This window comes from Uloborus diversus, chromosome 9 (genome assembly GCF_026930045.1).
Source record: "Uloborus diversus isolate 005 chromosome 9, Udiv.v.3.1, whole genome shotgun sequence".
In the NCBI taxonomy this organism is placed as follows: Eukaryota; Metazoa; Arthropoda; class Arachnida; order Araneae; family Uloboridae; genus Uloborus; species Uloborus diversus.
Window position 1 is genome coordinate 42,778,748 of NC_072739.1, and position 23,250 is coordinate 42,801,997.

Here is a 23,250-nt window from a genome sequence, read left to right on the forward strand (position 1 = left end):
GGATGTCAAGCTGATAATATTTAAAACAATTTATTTTCTTGATTATCGTACCAGTACAGTCGACATGCGCTACAACGTGATTCGACTTACGCGAAATAGCTATAACGCGAGTTTTTCGTGAACAGCGAATTTTAGAGCAAACACGAATTCCTCGCTCACAACGTGAAAATTTTCGGCACAATGATTTTGGCAGAAAGCAGAAGATTAATTCATCATTCTTTCTTTTCCTCTTCTTCTAACGAGTTTCTAGACTCCCATGCTGTGGTAGAGGAAGGTTAATATTTTGATCGCGCAGTATAAAATCTTCATCTTTTAGGTTATAAATATACTTATTGTACCTACTGTACAAGTAGGGTAATAATGTATGTTCACGCTCAGCTCTGCTGCTTTTTGCAACGTTAATGTGGGTTCTCTTTTAAGAGACGCTCCTGTAGGCCGCCGTCTCTTATTCCCTGGACTACTCGGTCCCGAATGAGCCCTTCCTCCTGGTATGTAAACTCGCACGTTGACGCCAGCGTTTTAAGCTGCGTAATGTAGTTATCAACCGACTGCCCTTCTTGTTGCACACATGAAAATAATTTGAATCTTTCGAACACTACACTCTTTATCGGGGTGCAGTATTCTTCAAATTTTTTGATGACACTGTCGTACTTCCCTGCCCCCTGTTCAGAGAATTTGAATGTGTTGTAGATTTCAACTCTTCATCACCCAACAGGTTGAGAAAAATAGAGATTTTATTCTTGTCGGCCTTTTGGTCTTCTTCCGTGGCAAGCATGAAGTTTTCAAACTTTTGATACCATCTCCGCCACTCTCGGCCACGTTTCCGGCTCATTTCACTTGACGGCTTGAAAGACTCCATCTTGCTTCCTCTAGTTCGAGCAACTCTTTAATCTGACTGCATCTACTGACACCATGTTAACTTAAGTTCTTGTAGAACTTTAACCGATTTGATGATCATTTTATATTGATTATGGTACATAATTTATAATGTAGAAAGACAAGACATTTTTCCAACGATTCAATGTCCGAGTAGATATTTTATTTACATTCAGTTCAAATGGCAAGCTCACAACTGCACCAGTTACGTTTACAGCTCACAACTGTAACAGTTACAGTTCATGCATGTGTTACAACATCCTCTACATTAAACATATTATTAATTTAAAGTTAATCCTTCCAAAAGCAAAAATAAATCAATTAAATATAACAATCTGGTTTATATTTGTTAGCTGTTCTGAATTACATAACATTTACTACATATCTTTAAAAAATTAACCCTTGTGTTTCATATCTAGCTATTTACCATATGTCAGTTAACAAACTCAGAATAAGTTTTTCTCTTAAAGATGCTTTGATACTGAAAAATAATATATAAAAGAATTTCCTGAAGCAGCGATTTTTGCAAAGAAAGAATGCATATTTGAGTTTTGAGGTTTTACTTTTATAATTAAAAATTGTAAAAGAGTACAAAAATACAACATAAAGAAAATGAAAAGTAAAAACAAACCAAATGTATACAACATTCTTATATCCAAGGAACAACTCCTTCTTTACATAAATATGTTTTGTATGTTTCCCTTAAATTTTTGGCATCCCTGCCATACATATTGCTGCCAAGCTTTGATACAGAAGGTAATGGGTGTATTCCCTATCAGTTCCTCTTGTTGGTCCTCGCTCAAGGGGCAATAAGCATATGAATTTTCCACCAGCAAATTGTGCAATACACAGGCAGCCCCAGCACCATACATTTCACATTAGTATCATTGTAATTAAGTGCTCTTTTAAAAATTCTGAATCGTGCGGCCATGATTCCGAAAGCGTTTTCAATAACGCGTCTGAATCTGAAAATTCTTTTATTATAGTATGTTCTCTTTTGTTCAACATACTTGTACCCGCTTGGAATGGGCGCAATAAATTAGGCACTGAAGGAAATGCTTGGTCTCCGACAAGAAAATGTTAAGAAACTAAGTTCGAATTTGGTAGCAAATCTGGTGTGGGGAATTTCAGTTTGTTATAAATCAAATACTTACCAAATTCGGTTTTCGGAAAATCCCACTGTCAGACTCGCTACCATAATGACCGTAGTCTACCATCAAGAACTTGTAGTTGGCATCTGCCACTGCCAATAATACTGTGCTAAACACCCCTTTATAATTGAAATAAATAGATCCAGTGTTAGGAGGAACCTCCCGCTGGATATGCTTCCCGTCAATACTTCCACTGAAATGTGGAAGTTGCCATTTCTCTTCAAAATTAAGAGCGATATCTTTCCAATTCTCTGATTTTGCTGCAAACGGGAGACATTGCTTCTTCAAGCATTTCCAAATGGCCAAGCAGGTTGCGGGCATAATCCTCTGCACAGTTTGCCTCCCAATTCGAAATGCAAAAGTGAGACTTCTGTAAGTCTCTTCAGTGGCCAAAAATCTGAAAATATAAAGAAATATTGAAATTAGTAAGATCTTTTCCAATTGTCGTTCTGTTTAGCAGTGTTTAAATTTAAATTTTATCCCCAATAGAGATACTTGAAACATTATAACGGCATATGTCCACAAAATCCAAAAAAACAAACTTCTGAATGACTACAAATGCCAATGTTAAACTAAAACTTCGTTGCTTACACATTTTTCTACAACTCATGACACATTAAATTTGCCTTACCATTACAAACTCATTTAATTATTACGGAATAACCAGAAAAAAACTTAAAATATTAAGCAGTAATAAATATATAAAGTAAATATATTGCTACTTATTATTAGCTGCCTATTTTTACATAGAATACGTAGCTAAAAAAGAAAAAGGAAAATGCTTGTACGTTACATTTTGCAGAACCAGGCCTAACTCTGCACACCCGCAGAGGGAGGAGGGGCTCTTCTGAGTTGGTTACGGGGGGGGGGGGGGGCAAAATGTATTTATCCGGGTCTGTGCACAAGTTTATTTTCTAAAGTTATAAACCATATGAAACAGTAGCTTCTATTATAAAAAAATAATTTAGTTAAAATTAATCATCGTAACTAAAGTTTAATAATTCTTAGCATTTAAAAGGGTGCCCATATAGGAGGGTAAGTGGAGGCTCAAGCCCCCCCCCCCTTTTAAAATTAGAACTTAATTGATTTTAGTATTTTTTTTTTTTTTTTGCAAAAATGAAAAAACATTTCTTTTCCGGCCTATAGTGAATAAGTTCTTAAAAATATCAAATTTTAATAACTCTAATCTGTACTGAAATCGGTTTCAACTGGGAAAATATCTCAGCCCCACCCACTTAAAATTTTGCATATAGGAGCCCATTTAAGAAACTAACACATAACTTTTATTATTTTCTGTTAATCTATGCATATCTAGTGTATAAAGTATATAGAGCATTAGCCCAATGAGCATTTTAAATTTTCTTTTGATTTTTAAAATAAAATTTTAAAAACTCCCCTGTGAAAAATCTTTGTTCACGTACACTTTGCTTTTCAAAATTTCCATACTTGAAGCATGTTTACAATGCATTTGAATTAAGGATGGTTTAAGTTCCTTTTTCAGAAATTCGATTTGTAAATAGACATTTAAAATGTTACCAATATTTTATAATTATCTATTTTTATTTTAAAACCTAAATTTTTAGCATTTTTTTAGATCGTAAAACTAAAAAATAAATTTAAAAAAAAAAGGAAAATAAAATCAAAATCAAAATATCCTTTCTAAAAGAATCTTTTTATAATTTTGTAAATTTTGAAGTAAGATGATAGACAATTTGATAAAAACAAATGCTTTGTGTATTTAGAATATAAAAATAATCTAAAACCATGTAAAACATGGAAGATCTAAAAATGCCTAATTTTGGTAACGGACATACTGGTACGTTCGTTAACCATTGACATGCCCAATTATTTTATCAAATAATAATTACTCTTTAGTATGATGTTGTTCAACTGAAACTAAAAGTAAGCTTCTGTTTTGGGAGTTTTCTGCTAAAAAATAAATTTATGGCATCATTTTAAACCGAATTTGGTAACGGACGTACCAAAGTAAGTCAAAAAAATCATAAGCATTTTTAGACATGTAAAATCTATTGTTAAAGCAAACTTTATTAACTATTTAGAATCTTTGAACATTATGCAATTAAAACAAGTGAAAAGAAAATATATATATGATATTTTCCTTCTTAAATACGTAGTCTACCTTATCATACTTGTGTACTACTGTTTCTAACTAATTGATAGATGCCTAAACATGAACTCGAATCAAAAATACTGTTGTAAATATAAGCATTATTAACACACATTCAAAATCTGCAAGCTTTCACCTTTAAAATGAGGTATCATTCAAGTTTTTACGGCAAATTTGAATTTTTGTGAAAAAGTTTAATTTTTTTTGGAGCAAAATCATCTCAAATTAATCTTTTGAGCCACTTTAACAGAAAATAAGGTCATATATATCGCCAAAAAAGTACACATGAAAGTTTTACCTAAATGCTGGATTGCTTGCACCGTTTGTTGCTGGACTAGATGACTCCCTAGATGCAGGAATGGCAGTTATCTCTTCCTGGGGGCAATGAGATTCTCCATCTGAATCGATGATTTCAGCCAGCTGTTCGAAGGATCCTTCATGAAGAGTCCCTTCATTGAATGTACTAAAATGCAAAACTAGCTTCAGTGCTTCATCTTTTTAAAACAGGAAAAAATTATATTTTCTCACATTCACTACTTATTCAAAACTATGAAAGAACCTAACATTACTTACTTTTGTGACTCAAGAAGATAATTTCCTAACAGGCTAAAAACTTCGTAGGGAGCACTCTATCTCCAGCATCCATATTATAATCATTTTATAGATTAATACAACGGAATTCTTGTTTTTATTTTTCATCGGGCATTTTATTTTTCATTCTTAATGTGGGAAGTTGAACACAGCAGCTAAATATTCATTTAGATCTATTTCATCATACTTAAGCAAATACTTTAACCCTTTTATCCTATCGTCGAACTTCTTGTATTTGGAATTCTTCACCCTTGGTTGGGAGTTTTCTGCAGTTAGCATTAGCATTTTTGCTCTGTTTTCTGCTTCATCTTGCTTCAGGAGATGATTCACCAATAGATGTTTAAATGGCGATCATTGGCTCGACCATTGATTTTTGAGTGCCAGCTTTCAACAAGATTATTTGTTCTGTCTTCATCATTATGAAAGTGTTTCCACATTGAACTATATTGAAAAATTTAATAAAGATATGTCAGGGTGAGTTATATGATAAATATAAATTGGTTAAATTTTTATTCAGAAATTTCGCTTTTATAAAATGTTCTTCCAGGCCACACAGTAAATTTTCGTTGGCAAAGCAGCCTGACAATCCAATTTTCTATGTCAGTTCAGATAGAATCAGTCAGATGTTAGCTATCCTTCCCTTTACATCCACGAATTTGTTTTAATTTAAAAGCTCAATGGTGGGTTTCGTTTTTATTTTTTGGAAATTTCTAAGGTTAGGTTTCTTTAAAAATACTTAATAAGTTATGAAAAATAATCGCACGAAAATGTTCACGAGGCAATTCCATTTTTTTTAGTGGGATGAATTTTTACTTTTACTCTGAACAACACAAATCAAGCAAAAATGGCAAATCTTTCAGAAGAATTTATGTTTAAAAACATCAAACTTCCTATTTAAATTGTCTGCTGTCGCCTAGCAACGATTTCTGTTGCCAAGGCCAGAAATATAAATAGCAGCCCTCGTACTATTAGGTCAAAGATAGGGATGCACTTACTACCATATTTTGTTGAATATCGAATACAGTACAATTTAAAACGTAAGTGACGACGTGAAAAGTCAGATCAGTGTGGGAACCGCCAAAAATCAAACTCTTGAATTTCTCCGGACAGTTGATCAATCATTAAATTCAAGACTGTTATAAGACTGCAAGAACACAAAAATAAAATCTGTTGATATTAACTGAATGGCAAATAACGCTTTATAGCGATCCATGTTTCTCGTACAAAAGATTATTTTGGACATAATATAAGTAAGTAACAATTTGAATTAATTTTGTACTTTGTTAATTTACGCTTATTGTACAAAAATATGTTTGTTTTCCAATCATTCAATATTTAATGTTTTCTACTCAGGTGCCAAATTTAAAGTATTTGGCAGACTTAATAATATATTTCTCTGCTGAATACCAAACCAATATTCACTGCATCCCCACAGAAGATAAACCAAGTCACAATCATAGTAATATTACACACATAAGAATGTCCAGATAAATATTTTTTAAGCATTCATTTTCAAAATGAAAATTAGTTTCAGTTGATTACAAACCAGGTTATTTGATTATTAGTATTGACTAAATTTAAATTTTAAAAAGAAATCTTCCAACTGAGGAGTGATCGGATTGACTTGGGGCGTCGATGCATCGTTGTCCCGCGACATCTCATTCATAGCATTGAGCGATTGTTGATGGTTCAGGGTCACTTCGTCGGAAGTGAATTAGACTGCAGGGGTGCATTTTTTCCTAGGTGCAAGGGATAATCGATGATATCAATGGGAATGACGATTTTTCGGAAAGTGATGCTGATACGTGGTTTTTCAAGAGTTCTACCCGGCTTTATTCCATGCATAAACAGTTCGTTGGTGGGAGGTAGCATCACATATAAACTGCCGTGACGACACTCTAATTCTTGGGAGGGGAATCCACGTCCTTCAAAGGAGAGTATTCTGGATACACTGAGACTCACGCACGAAATTCCATTTGATGGATTCACACTTTCATCGTCGTCTTTATGCATGCCTAATGCTGTGCCTCCATCGAAATAGTAGTTCAATAACGCGTAGTTGTGTGACTGTCCTGTATTTTTTTCCACATCATCTTTAATTTTCAACATCAACGGATTCCAATCATGTGCCGGATTCGAGATGTCGGAATATCGATAAGTGTTCTTCATCTCCAAAGCATAACTTTTACGCTTTGGGGAATATGCGCGTTCATAAACTATCACATTAATAGCTTGAAACGGTAAATTCAAAAGTTCTTCGAATATACGTCGGAAACCTCACGACTGTAGAATTGTTCTTTAACTTGCACATTCAACCCATTTGCACTTAGTAAGTAATCCATATTCGTGAAATTTTTCAAGCCGTACGACACTAACTGAACACCAGAAAAATCAGAGCAAGAATGAAAATTTTATTGTGATTACAACGTTGTATCAATTCGTGGCCTTGTAGTCGAATTGATTAAACATCACGTGAGATTTAATCATCAAGATAATCATTCCAGGGGGGAAATACGTGTAATCTCTTATCACGTGAGCGCGTGTGATGCTGAACCTGTGCTCGATCATGTGATCCTCAGCCATCCACAGGAGTCTGTCTGATTAGAGCTGACTCATTTGCTCGTTGTAAGTTGCCATGCAAAGAGGTTTAAATTGTTTCGGAGTGAACCTCGATGACTTTCTAAGATGCTCGCATTGAGTGGGGTCAATATCGTGATAAGTCAAATTTCAAAAAATTCACTGTGTATAGTAAGAGTAAGTTCTGATATTTTGTAAAAGTCGTTGTACATCGTTAATTTTGCGCTTGGATGTTTTCCCCACAACACAAGGAATTCACTGCCATAGCACATAATATGAAAGGGTTATACTGTAGTTTAATATATATTTCTTTCTTTTTTTTGCTCGACTTTGCTTATTTTAGTATTGCATACTATCTTATGCCATTGTTAAGATTACGATTTTTTTGCTCTCTCTCCATAAACAAAATAATAATCTCTTACAGCTTCGATGGGCAATTTATTATGGCTTGGTTCCTGGAGCAAGGCACTGTGCCTAAAGTTATCCCCAACGGATCCTTCCTTTTGTCCATTCTGCACAAGGGACTGAACTGATAGACTCTTTATATTTTCTGCCTATGCCCTTGTCCTGACTTCCTGCATGTTTAGATTTGCCGGAATTAAAGAAGAGGTATTTTCCTCACCTCTTCAATGTTCCGGAAAACCAACTACCCAGGAAAACTCCTAGAGCAGAGTTTCTACAGTCCAAACACCATGGGGCCTGAAGCACGCACGGATTTTTTAAAATGGCATGATGTGCATAAAAATCAGTAATTTCTTTTTCAAGATGAAATGTTGCTTTACTGGAGGTAATATAGTGTGATTAACATTGTTACATTATTATTATTATTATTCATTATTTTACTAAAGTATATGAATCCATTCTTTTTTTCATTTTCATAGGATTTTCTTCAGAATTAATACATTTTACGGGGGGGGGGGGGGGGGAACTCATCACAATATGTTTTTCTCTTTTTAGATCCGATGTTGACATTTTGAGGAAATGTTGTATAAAATTTCAGGAAGATTTTCTGAAATCATCTGGTGTGGAGGCATTTAGGTAAAAAAAATAATTAATAAAATAGAAAAAAAAAAAAAAGATCTTAAAAACTAACTTCAAAAAAAAAAAAGTTTGTTTTTTTCTAATATATTTTTTTTAATCGTACGACTTTGTTTTTTTATGTATTTTCAGATAAATGACGTTTGTATCAGCATGCATGGCTGTATTTCGTGCAAGTCACATAAAGCCGCACACGCTGGCAATGGTGCCTAGTCGTGGGTATGTTTCCCACGTAGCTCAAAAGTTCAGACAGCATTCGTTGGATGGATTATGAAGCGGAAGTCAGAGGCATCGCGATTCAACACGACGAAAAAATCGGCTGGGGAAAGAAAATTTTGCCGGTGTGTATGTTGAGGGATTTTGTCTTGAAACCAAGACAATTTATCAATATCATGTAAGTAATATTTTTTTATTCGTTACCTGAAAAGTACTTAAAAAACAGAAAATGTATCTTATTTAAATTTTTAGGGATGTTTCTTTAATGGGTGTGAAAAGTGTTTTGACAGGGACTCCATCAATTCTCTGAAAGGCGTTCCCATGGCAACACTGTTGCAAAAAACGGAAGAGACAACAACTTCTTGTCGAGGAGAAGTGGGAGCAGGATTTTCTTAAAGAGAAACAGACGAAAGAGGGGCTGAAGACATTTCTAATGGGACATCTATTGAAGGATAGATTAAATCCTAGGGATGCTTTCTTCGGTGGAAGAACCAACGCAGTGAAACTATTTCACGAAGGGACGCAAAATATGTGGATTTGGCTACCTCATATCCTTGGGTATATAATTTTTTTCCCTTCTGACGAAATAAATTACATATAACTATTTTTTTCCAGCAGTAATATATATATATATATATATATATATATATATATATATATATATATATATATATATATATATATATATATATATATATATATATATGTGTGTGTGTGTGTGTGAGTGTGTGTATTATTATTTTTACAGGTGAATAAATATTGTATATATCCTGTTGCTCATCCCACAATTATAACAGGGCCTGTAGAAAACGTAGGAGACTATTTTGGTCTCATTTTCTGCAAAGTGGTTCCACCGAGGAAGCTTCATCTATCCATCTTGCCATATAGATGCAGCGGAATGTCAATGTTCCTCCTCTGCAAAAAATGTGCCCAGGAAGCTCAACAAGAGCCGTTCAGGCACACGGATGAGGAGCGTGCCTTCGTTGGTACTTGGGTGACCGAGGAGGTGAACCTGGCAGAAAAGAAAGGCTACAGAGTAATAGAAGTATGTTACGATTCTTTTTAAATTTTTTTTTTTTGCATCAAATAATCTATTGCATTACACGATGTTTTTTATTTATTTATTTAAAAAAGGGTATATTGTTAATGTTTCTCCCCCCCCCCCTTTTTTAATAGGTATATGAGATTTATCATTTTGAAGAGAAAAGCGATCAACTTTTTAAGACAAACAAAGATGTTTTCCTGAAGTTCAAACAAGAGTCCAGTGGATGACCAGAGGAATGTCGGACAGAAGCAGAAAAATCCTAGTGTATTCGGCAGTACAGAGAGCAAGAATCCAGAACTGATAGAAGTGAATAACGGGAAACGTCAAAAGCCAAGTTGGCTCTGAATAGCTCTTGGGAGAGGTATGTAATTTTTCAACATTTTTTTCTTTGCACACACACAATTATTTATTTATTTATTTTCGTTCTTTCTTATACAGGTGGGTTATGAGTTGCAGCAAAGGGCTATTAACTTACGTTATTACCCTACTGGAGTTCAATAAGATTCTTATTGACTCGACTAAAGAGGTAAGCTTTGTTTTAAAAGCATCTCTGCTATAAGGAAGATTATATCTTCGGTTTATTTACTTATGTATTTTTTAATTTAGATCAAAGACGTCTATTTCCTTAATGAGAAAGTTGCAGCTATACACTGGGAAACATCGAAGGAGTTTGTGAAGCAGGACGCTTCGACAAATACATTCATAGTAGCCTTCTCCACAGCTTGGGCCAGAATGAAGTTGTATAACGAATTAGATAGTCTTGTACCACGACACAGATCCATCATTTATGACCAGAATGGAAGCAACAATCCACCATTAGGGGAACTTCCTCGGACAATCACGGATGAGTTAAAAGGTGTACACAACACAATACGAGTGTTCGTGTCTGGTAGGTGCTTTTTGTTATCTTCTTCTTTTCTTTTTGTGAGTGTGAGATTTAGGACCTTAACTGGCAATAAACGTATTCCAAAAAAAAAAAAAAAATATATATCAAAGTTAAAAAAAATGTTTTTTTGTTGCAGGAGGTCCAAAGAATTACGCCTTCGAGACCAGTTCCGGGAAAATCAGCTGTAAAATAAGAGGCTTCACCCTTAAATTTAGCAACAGCCAGAAATCCATGGAAGAAATGATATTAAATGGAGTAGTAAACTCCATTTAATTACACAATTCGACCAAAATATGTAGAGATAAAAAAAGACGGAGAGTTGTAAATAAACAGGAGAATAAAATGTATAAAAATGATATACGACAAAAGAGTCATTCAAGATGATTTTACTACTCTGCCATATGGTATTGATTTTTTTTTAAAATATGCTTTACCTCTTCTTGGTTTGTTTTTCAAAGTATATCATTTAGTATATTCAGTAAATTACCGCCCATTACACAGGGCTAAAGCAGAAATACATGAAATACACGGGTTTGCTAATTCTTTATTAGCTACCAGTGTGTTTGGCACTCTTGGCTTCCTTAAGAGGTTTTCCATCTCCAGCTCAGTCACTTTCCTATGCCGGGCTGATGAGTGCTAATAAGCACGAAACTGCAGTCCTCGGCTGGAAATGACTGAGCTGGCGGTGTATTTCATGTATATCATTTGGTCTTTCATTTTAATTTTTTTATTTAGATACCTGCTCTCTTTTTATTCACTGAAAACAGTACTTTATGCATTTTTTCAATGCAGCCAAGAAAAAAGAAAAACTATTTAAGTTAAAAGGAAAAAAAAACGGGCTCGGGGAACCCGGTGGGAAGATAGTTTAATTTGGCCTTATATATGATTTGGCACTTTAATCTGTGTGACTTCCGGGAACAAAAAAAAAATCTCCATGCAACAGAAAAAGAAGACGAAGCACGGGTAGGTATGTGAAAACGGAAACGATTCATTGTACTTGATTGTAATGTCTTTTGTGTGTGTGTGTTGTGTTACTGCTACATCAAACATAACATTTTGATCAATTTTTTGTAATAAGTTTGAGGGATTTCTTGGCAAAATAATGTTTTTATAATGAACATTATTTTTATTTTAAAATACTCCAATGCTTTATATATTTTGATAATATCTACTATACCTTGCCACATCATTTTATTTTTATTAGGACTACTCACAAGTATAAAATGCTCTTGGTTTTTGTTTGGAGGATCTTCGGGATTTGGTAATTTAGCTAGTGTTGTTTCTACAGGTAACGGTGAATGAAATGTCCTCCATCTAACCTTTTTTACCATTTGTCTGTAAGGAATATTTTTTTTCCCACAGGAATTAAACTGGTTACGAATTGGATTGACTTTGCACGTTGAATAAAAATTTTTTCGTAGTTATTAAGGTCACTAAGTTGCGTAGGTACAGGTAGTTATCAAAATAATGGAAACACCTGCGAATAAAAGTGAACTTTTTAAATGCGCTTCGTAAGCAATGAAGAATAAAACTAGGTGTCTATTTTTTTTTATAAACAGCAATGAATGTATTCTGGTTGTATGTGGTGGCTTAATTAAAGTTCTGGAAGGCTTGGATTTTTTTAAGCACGCAAAATGTCGGACCTCTCAAATTTTAAAAGAGATCAAATTTTTGGAGCGCGTCTAGCTGGAGCAAGTGTAACTGAAACATCTCAATTTTTTGGTATTTCTAGAGGTGCAGTATATAAAGTCATAACAGCTTACACACAGTGCGCTAATACAAGCTCGATAAAGAAAAATAGTGAGCGGAAAGACAAGCTCAGTGAAAGAGGTCAACGGATATTGAAGCGGATTGTAAGGTCCAAAAAGCGAACAACAGCAGCAAAAGTGACCGCAGAACGAAATCACCACTGGATTCACCAGTATGAGTGATTACAGTTAGAAGGCACCTTTATAAACCGAACATTTACGGAAGAATAGCGATTCCCAAAACACTTGTCACAAATGTTAATGCTAAACGCATTACATTTGTAATGTTATGATGCACCACCGTTTACAGTGGTGCTACACTCACAAATCCTGGTTGATTGATGAGTGGAAGAGAGTAACATAGTCTGACAAAACGTCTTTAACACTTTTTCCTACTACAGGATGAGTACGAGTTTGGAAAACACCAACACAAGCATATGATCGTGATTCTCTCCTTCCAACAGTTAGGCATGGACTAGGATCTGTCATGACTGGGGCAGTCAAGTCGTGAGTTTTCGCTGGACCAGTCGCAACCCTAAAAAGAAGGATCACTGGGGAGAAGTATAGACACATTTCAGCTAACCAGATCCATCCTATGATGCAAACTTTGTTTCCTGAAGGAGATGAAGTTTTCCAAGCTGATACTGCTCCAATTCATGCAGCGAGTCTTGTCCAATTGTGGTTTGATGAACAATTTAAACATCTGCCTTGGCCAGCACTGTCACCTGAACTTATTATAATTGAACCGTTATGGTCTATTTTCGAGCAATCGATATCTTTCACTTACGTCTCTCCCAGAGCTTTCACAATATCTCCATAAAGAATGGTACAAAATTTCTCAGAACACTATTCAACACTTTTATGAATCGATTTCTCTGCGAATCCAGGCTGTATTGCATGTCAAAGGTGGTCGTACAACATGCGAATAAAGAATAATAAAAATTGTTAAGTATAGAATTGGAAGATAAGTCATTCGCTCTAATCTTTTTCAAACATAAATGACAGATAAAGAACTCAATTCAATGTGAAGGGACTCATTTATAAAGCTGTAATCTTTGCCATACGTCTGTCTGAATTGGTTTTCTTACCTTGTTAATACCTGACACGTCGAGTAAACAAAGAAGTCTGTGGCAAGATATGCAGTGATGTATCGGTAAATCAGAGCATCTTTTTTGCATGTTGCTATAGACACTCTTATATTTTTCTATTGATAGATCTTCATTTAACACTATTTATTCCAGATTTACTTCAGAAACGGCATCATTTTTATTTAAAGGAACTCCTACTTCTTACAATTTTTCTACGTCTATGGTGTTTAGGTCACAATCTATAGTCTTTATACTTTTGCAATGAAATACTAATTGATAAAGTTCCCTAACTATTGTCCTGATTTTTGGAAAATGGGTTTTAATTTTGTTAAGTGTTTTCATTACACTTGAATATTTATAATCCCTGATTATACATTCAAGCAAATAAATCTGTGGCTGAGTGTGCTGTCACATACTGGAAAACATCTTGCAGATGTTAAAGAACTGTTTCATCTAAGAGACATAATTTATAGGATCTCAAGACCAAGACATGTTTCGACTATTTTTGTCCTGTAAATTAAATATGTTGGCTTGACCCTTCTCATTTATTGCTATGGTTTCTTTTGAACAAAACATTTTGTACGAACTTTCAAAGAAGTAGGGCTTTTGAGTAGTTTCCTGCTTAGATTCTCCAGCAAGAATGATAAATTTATCTTTTATGCTTGTGTCTACAGAGATGCATTTGAATTTATCAATTGTAACAGTTATTTTATTCTGAAGTCGTTCAAATGGTTTGAAATAATTATTTAGTATATTTTTGTGGTGCTGAAGAACCCATTTGACCATTTTTTCTGCTTCTAACCGGTCTTTCAATTTATCCGATAGTTTCTTTATTACGTCGTTTTCACCAACAAATGATAACTTTTTCCTTTACCTGATAATTTTTAATGGCTATTTTATTTAATTCTGGATTATTTTTTTCGTAATTTTTTACTGCTGCTTGATGAACCCTAGGATTGCTCGTCGCATAACATTTGACGGCTTCTTGATTAACCTTCGGATTTTTTGCTGCATAACGTTTGACGGGTGCTTGATTTACTTCAAGATGTTTTTTTCGGTATCGGAGATTTGCTTCGCGTAGTTGCTCATCTCGGGTCTTGTCTGATGTTTTTGAACGACCTAATTAACGCTTCTGTGGCCGTCCTTTACGTGGTATGTTTGCATCCCGTAGTGTTGACCTGATAGCAGGAAAAATTTGGCTATTTTCATTGCCTTCCTTTCATGGTATGCAAATATCGTAATATCCTGACGACAAACTGCCAGTAAACAATAACCGCTTAATGGGACGTCCTTCTACACCAAACAAATCACGCAGAGCTCCATCTTGATATACTTCGATTTGTATCGGGTACAAATCACCTGCAGCTTTTAATTCAGAAGGAGCTTCGAAGGTCGTCGAGCGAAGCATAGTCTTAAGATATTCCTCCACAGAGCTGTATGGATCACCGTTCTCGTTGCAGGTCCAAGCGCTGAAATCAATTTTATAGGATACGAGATAAATGTGGGAAAATTATTAATGGCAGAATCAAATTGAACTGTTTTTCTTTTAGTTAATCATTATTTTGACATTAGTAATTAGTTTTTGATCACAGTTTTCAGTAACTTTTATTTCATTTGCAACTGCTACGTCAACGTTAGCGTGAACGTGATGGCGTAAACGTTTTGCGTTAACGCAGAAATGTACTAATCGGTATCTTAAATTGAAATTGTAAGTAAAAATCTTACCGTTTGCCGATTCTTTTTGGGCGCCTGCATCTTTAATTGCTTAGAGAGTTATTGAAATTTACTAAAGAAAATGCACAGTACTATCTTAACGAAAAACTCACTACATTAACAAAATATTTACAACTTAGAATAACAAATTTACAAATCGGACTCCATAAAAGATCATTCTTCCGTGTTCCATCAATTCTATTTATTTTATTTCTCGCGGGCGTTGATCGTTTGCTACGATCAACGCCCGCTGTTGCTAGGACATCCACCAGTCACATGGTTTGGTTTATGAGCAGCAAAAGGGTTGCCATAGCTCGGTCTATTCTTATTATTAGACTCGTCTCAACTGAACGTTTGCCATAGACTATCTAAATGAGGGGGGGGGGAGATAAAAATTTGATGCACGTGTTCTGCGCATTTAACTGTGACTCTGCTGAATTGAGAGGCTAACTTACATCTGCAAAAGCTGACGCCCCTAAAAACTAACAGATGCGTGCATTTCCTCCTGTTTACCCCATAGACTAATAATAAGAGTCTTATTATTAGTATATGGTTTACCCGATGTTGGTTTTTCTTTACAATCTGTTGTCAGACAGTAGATCTTATAATTTTTCTGAAATGAGAATGTCATAAGTAGCTTAAAATAGTTCGCCTATGATACGCACTGGCAGATGCGTCGAACCGTTTATTTCCTGATTTCCGAACTAGATTGATACACTGCCGTGCCGACAGCAGCCATTTTGCTCCTCATCCTGTAACTTTAACATTGTAATGGAACTCTAAAGTTTTTAAATGCGTGTGATTTAAGATATTTATTAACTGACAATTTTTCATATCGCTGGGCTAAACTGCTTGCAATTCGAACAAACAAAGGGAGGCTCTGCAATCCCTAGATAATTCTGGATAAAATAGGTAAAACGAACAAACCTGTTTCAATTACCGCAATATTGTTAAGTTACCACAAAGTGGCAAATTCAAGTTTTAAATTTGCGAATTTAATTGTTTGATGGATCATTTTTTATTTTAATGGAATTTCAAGTATTGTTTAAAGCCCTATTTCGTTTAAAAATTAAATATTTAATTTAAAAATTCAACAACCTTGCTTTGGAAACGTTTGACAAGTACTTTTGTTTTGATTCATTTGGCGAAACATTCTGCAATCGCGCCGTGAAGTGATCACGCCTTGATGCTCATAAAAAAATTGCGTAGTTTTTTGCTATTTTAATGTAGTTTTTGACTTTACATATGCATGAAAATCTAGCTTTATGTCAACTTTTATGCCAAAGTTCAAGTATGTGAGGCACTTGGAAGTTCGTAAACATTTTGATCAGTGAGTCAGTGTAAAAAATGACTTTTCAGACATGAATGATTCCATAAATGTATGAGGCATGGGTCATGAAATTTTGGATTATAGGTGTTCTATAGTGCTCTATTAGTCATTGAAAATTTCACTCATAAAGATCTTATATTTTTTGAGAAATGATGGGGTCGAAAGAGCTTGAAATGGTTCGTGTAAGATACACACTTGCAGATGCTCACCCGTTTATCTCCGAACTTGGCTCTTGGCTGACACACTGCCGTGTGTCTTAATAATATATAGCAAAGAAATGGTTAAAAACAGTTTTAGAGGCCAAAAACTGCTTTAAACCATTTCTTTACTATATACTATCATTTTTACGACAACACAGACAAACGCCTAAAATAACTAGGTACGTTTAAAAAAATTCGTATACACACCCTTTTCCACAACACGAAATTTCAACTTACGCGAGTGGGCTTGGAACGCATCTCGCGTAAGTCGAGACTCGACTGTATTCTATCTCCATTACTTTGAACATCAACTAATAGAAAACTTCTTCCATCATTGGTTTGACTCCTAATTCCTTCTATCGAGATGTTATTTAATTCTTTTGGTAGGGGTGGCATGGACAAGCTTCTGGCTCTGTAAAGTGTTGATTTTACAGAGGTTTATGATGGCAGATTTGCAGCAGCTTCTAGACTGACTAACAGCCAATTTTGATACATGTTTCCTATAAGTAAGAAGAAATTAAGTAAACATTTTTCGGAAAAAGAAATTAATTTGTAGTTTCAATTAAAATATAATAGGTATCTATTTTTATTCATATTCTGTTTAAAAATAATCTTAATGAGGTGAGAGGACATTAGAAAGATTTTTATTTAATAAATACCAAAAACTTTCTGAAACAAAAAAAGATACCGACGAATCTGATTTCTAATTAATACGTATTTGTTCATGCAATTTTATACTTTACAAGCTTTTCATTTTTTCCGCACATTTTGAGTTTTATTATACGTCCTATATTTTGAACAATTTTCAAAATAGAAACTTAAAAATTGGCAGGATTAATTACCTTGTCATATGTGTCCTTCTTGCCACGTTTTATTGAAATTGGAAATGGTTATGTCAAGAAGGTGATTTATCTGATATGGAATTGCTCATAAGCAACTAGACCCGCGACGGGGTAAGATTCTGAAGGATGGTTTACCCCTAGTATTTTCAGTTAAATCCTGAAACGCGTCAACTTTAGAATTTTTTTTCAAAGATTCAATCATTCTTTGAATTTTTGTAATTAAAATTTAAAATAAAAGAACCTATTGTACGGTCTAAATCTCAATTATCCAATATTTAGGGTAAATTTCACCCGTTAAAAGTGTTTGTTGGCGATAAAAAGTCATACATTAAAAGTCATTTGACTTATGACACAATTTTGAATTGATTCGCCAACCTTGAATCCCAAAGGGCGCACAGGGGATAGGACGAGCCCCCCCCCCCGAATCACGTTGCACCGGTTCGAAGGTGGGGGGGGGGGGGACCGTTTTTCAGAGCGCAAGAAAGAAATGTGCAAAAAAACCCTCAAATAACACAAGTTTGAGGGCGCAAAAGGAAAGAAAAAACAGGCGAAGCAGCTTAGGTGTCAGGGCGCCAAAAAAAGAAAAAACGCTCTGGTTTGAGGGCGCATAGGCGGTAGTACAAACCGGTCCGCGAGACGATGAACCAGTCCGTCCCTGTGCAAACCTATTCTGAAAATCCATTTCATGACAAACAAAAAGATTGGAAACTGTCGCTGGAGACAGGTTAAGTTACAAAGCGCATTAAGAGATATGAGTCGCCTATTTTCAAAAACGGCCTAGTGCAGTGATTTAAAATTTTCAGGAGGGCCGAAAAACTTATTACAACTATATCAATCAATTGTGGTGTATCAATTGTGGTTCTATCTATACTTCTAGCCTAGTATATTCAAACTGAAAGATTAATTTAAAAAATAATAAAATTAACTAATGGTAATTAAGAAAAGTAATTTGCACTTGGCCGGGTTTGAAACTCAATATGTCACTTGGCCACTTTTGATACTCAACTATTAGGTTAACGATTAAAATAAATAAACTGAAAACATTAAAGTAAATATATTTAAGTACAATATATATCTCAAAAAATTAATACAATACTTTTGCCTCATAAACTCTTTTACAAACTGAAAAAATTATTCAAGAACGAAAAAAAAAATCCCAGAAGTAATGCAAATTGATAAGGAAATAAAAAACTTGAATAATAAAGAACGATTAAAATGAAACTCAACCCCTTACTTCTTCATCTGGATCGATAATTAATTCGTGACAGTCTTCGTTATTTTCTTCAATAATATCATCCTGGTGTGGGCGCAGTTCTGAGTAAAACTTAAGGGTATTTAATGACCTCCAATTGTCCCCAAAATGCTTTGACAGCAAATTATGTACATCATTAATTTTCGCAGGAGCAATGGGTTTCCCAGTTGGAATGATGTTGAGGCGAATGTTCTCTGCTTTCTGATTTTTTTTTGTTATGGATTTATATTGTCCCAAGTCAGATTGATAATTTACTTCTCCTTTTATTAATATCCGATTCCCAGATTTCTTAAGAAAAAAGCGTTTCGTGGGTGCAAATTTAAAATGCCAGCTTTGCGGAGGTTTCATTATAATTTTGCACTCCGATTTCCAGTCGTAAACAAGGCAATCAGAGCCAAGTTGCTCTACAGTCCCATAATTTTTAAAAATATCGACAAACTCCTCAGGGCGCACTATGACTTCTAATTTTTTTAAGTCACGTTCTATAAATCCGAAGACTCTGTCAGGTGGGAGGAAAGAGTGTCCCACCATTGGAAATAGCAACTCAATAATAATGTCTTCTGGGGCAAATTTTATCAGCCAGTGGTGTAGCATCGTTATTATTGTTGAATTTTTATTTTGCCCGCCGCATCCGTCCGCGACTAACCTCAATTTCTTAATTCCAGTGAAATCTGTGTTAACCAAGCGATGGAAAACGGCTGAGGCGATTTCGTTGGATCCTTCGGGTAGAACAGTTTCATTCCACACGTATATGAATACGTTGCTGGGGTTGAGAGGAGTTTTTGAATCTCCTTGAACAATGGTGAAATTGTACATTGGAATTTTCCTACTGAAGTATGACGCCTGGTCGGGGAGCCGAGGCAACATTTGGTTTTTTTGACAGTCGAAAGAAATGGTCAATAAATCAGGACGACGTTCCTTAAGTTTTTTATAAAAAGCTTTTCCTTTCAATAAATGAACTTGTTTCAGAGAGGCTAGTACTTTTTTTTCGTTCTCACGTTTTTCCGCTTTTATTTTTTCATTATACTGGGTGCAAACTGAGCATACATCACTCCGAGGTGTACCGAAACCCAAATTGTAATTTGTATTAAATATTTTACGAAAATAACTTTCCTTAACATGTTGTTCCTCATTACACTCCGCCTCATACATTTTCCACAGTTTTTGTACGCTTAACTCGGATGGAAGGTACATGCGAGCAACAGTTTTACTCCGACAGTAGTGTGACTCGCAGCATTTCAGTTTTTCAATAAACTTTTTAACAGATGAAAGTTTGTCGCGATTATTTGCAGATTTATGGTCGCCAGCACGACCCTCTGAAGGCATTGTGCCGCTTAATTTATGTCTCTTTATTATTCCCTGAACCCGATGCTTTTTAAGGTTTAGACTTCGTAAAAACGTTTGTCGACATACCCTTAGTTGAGTTCCAGATGGAGTTGGCACAAAGAATTTCCCAAAAAACATCTTTGGTTCTCTGTCTAGGAAAGTTTTAGACTTCCGGGACGGGTCATCAGCGATCACATATTTTAGTATGAAGGCATCTTGCAGGATTTTAGTTTTATGCGAATAGAAACGATTATGAAACACCGATACATCTTCCCGGCGAAGATCTGCACACTTGTAAACTTCTTTATTTTCATGTTTGCAGTTTGGCATTAAGGGTAATCCAGGATCACTGTATCGCATTCGTTTTTCCTTGCTTCGTTGCCAAGAGCTCTCATTTCGAACCCTTTTCCGTGCTAAGGCTGGTTCAACACACTGCGGATTCACTTCCATTTTTCTTTATCAAGAAAAAAAAACATGAAACACTGAAAAAACTGACTTCCATAAAAGATTTTAAAAACAAACCTCAAACTCACTCAAATAACCTTACTTCTCTAGAGCCACAGACGAAAAGTCTACACCTGTCGGTTGCTATAGTAACGAGACATGTCTCATTTCTCCGAGGGCAGTTGAATAACGGTTAGAGCTTTAAGTGCGGTACATTGGCTTAGATTTTTTTTTCTGGGGGGGGGGGGAGGAGGCGAGGAAGAAATCCTAGCCTCCCCCCCCCCGAAGAAAAAAATCTAAGCCAATATACCGCATTTAAAGCTCTAACCATTATTCAACTGCCCTCGAAGAAATGAGACATGTCTCGTTACTATAGCAACAGACAGGTGCAGACTGTTTGTGTGAAGGGCGCTCCAAGCGGATTATATGAGAAACCCAACTTGGCCGGTTTTGAAACTTAACCGAATCTTTCCATGTTAATTTATCATTGAAAAAGGCCGCTTTTGAACGTAAAATTTTAGTTACCATAGCGCTTAGTAAAACTGAGTGGAACTTATAAAAAAAATGAAAATCGAGAATTTTTGCACTTGGCCGGTTTTGAAAATAGGCGACTCATATGTAAGAAAATCGCGCTAATGTTAGTGAATCCATTGAATAAATTAAGAAAAGACAAAATGACCAAAACAAGAAACACTATAATCAAAAATTATTTTTTTAATTTTTGATCAAATCTTCAAACACAATTTTGTTTGCAATATTGAAAACAATGACATTTTTTGTAGCAAAATCCCTCTTTCCGAGGTGCAATTTTTAATAATTGAATCCCTCATTTAAGAGGTGCAATTTAAAGAAAAAACTCCCTCATGTAAGAGGTTCAATATCTCACAACAAAATTCCTCATTTTAGAGGTGCAAAAACATAGTCCCTCATTTCCGAGGTGCAGTTTTTAACAACTTAATTCCTCATTTAAGAGGTGCAATTAAAAAAAAAATCCCTCATGTAAGAGGTTCAATATTTCAAAACAAAATTCCCCATTTTAGAGGTGAAATTTAGAAAAACATAACACCTCATTTCAGAGGTGCAAAATTTTTCAACAAAGTCCCTCATTCGGAGGTGCAAAATCAGTCAGTTAAATCCCCCCAGTCGTAATCCTTCTAGGTTTCATTTCTCATGATGAACGAATTACCCTTCTCTCTACAGTTGATGTTTTGACCTTGATGACTGGACTACTTCAGTTTCGGCATAGTGATGAGCAGTCCCTTCAAGTCAGTCCCTCTCAGCTTTAGTTATATCCTCGAAGTGTTACGTTACTCCAGAAGTTCTTAAGGTTCTGCCAATCCGCCTCCGAATAGGGTGGTGGAGGTGGTGGAGAGGGAGACCTGCAAATAGAAAGGTAGGAATTAATTTACTTTTTGATGTCCGCAGGCGATGAAATCTTTTTATAATGCTGCAGTGGTAGACTATCAGTCAATATACAAAAATGTCGTGAATAAAGATGGTATTTAAATGCTTGTACCCCTTTTACAATTGCCATTAACTCAAGTTTAATTGCAGGATACCTTTTCTCATGTTTGGAGAGTGCTTTGCTAAAATATGCAACCGGGTGTAATTTCCCGTCATGTTCCTGCATTAGTACAGCAGCAATTGCTATGCCACTAGCATCAGTATTGAGTACAAATTCCTTACTCCAGTCAGGAAGTTTAACAAATGGAGCAGTGAAAAAGTTTCTTTGCAACAAATTAAATGCTCTAGTGTGTTCAGAAGTCCACTTAAACTTATTTTTATGAGATGTTAGTTCAGTAAGTGGTTTAGTAAGTTCCGCATATGAGGGAATCAAATGTCTGTAGTAACCACATAATCCTACAAATCTCTTGACTTGCTTTGAAGTTTTGGGAATAGGAAATGAAGTTACTTTTACTATGTTGGACTTAACCGGTGACACCATACCCTGTGTTATTCTAAATCCTAGATAATCTATATTCGTTTTATGAAAAATACATTTTTCAGGAGATAGGGTTATGTTATACTTTTGGAAAATGTTCAAAACTGCTGTAATTTTGTCTACAGACTCTTGGAAACTCTGGGCACAAATCAATACATCATCTTGATAAGCAAACAAAGCTGGGAGATTTAATTCCTCTAAAATAGAGTCCATCAGAGATTGAAAAATTGAACTCGAATTTTTGAGTCCGAAAACTAATCTCTTATTTTTAAATGTACCAAAAGGCGTAGTAAATGCTAAAATATCTTGGTACTCTTCAGGAAGTTTAATTTGCCAATAGGCATTCTTTAAGTCACACACAGTGAAAAACTTGTACTGAGCAATATTGCTAAGAATGGTAGCTATTTTTGGAAGAGGGTAAGACGAAGATTTTAAAATGCTATTAATTAGCCTCAAATCCATAGCTAGTCTTATATTTTGGTGGGTCATTTTTGTTTAAACACTTCTTACGAACCAGGAGCATAGGTGCTGACCACTCGGTATTTGTTAGAGCAATCAAATCAGCGGCCTGTAATTGTTCAATTTGCTCTAAAGCTTCCTTTTGTAGAGCCTGCGGAATTGGGAAAGGTAATGTCTCAATTGGGTTCCTGTGAATAAAGTCTAATTTTGGTACTACCTTATCAGTACATCCAAGTGTATACAAATTTTTAGAAAATGCAGCAGAATGTGACATTAAAATGTCCTTTAGGTGTTCTTGTTGTGCATTGTCTAAATGGGTTACGTCGAAATCGGTTTCTTTTAACTCCTCTTTGCGTTTCAGTAAAACCTCCTCATTAGCAGTAATTAAATTCAAATAC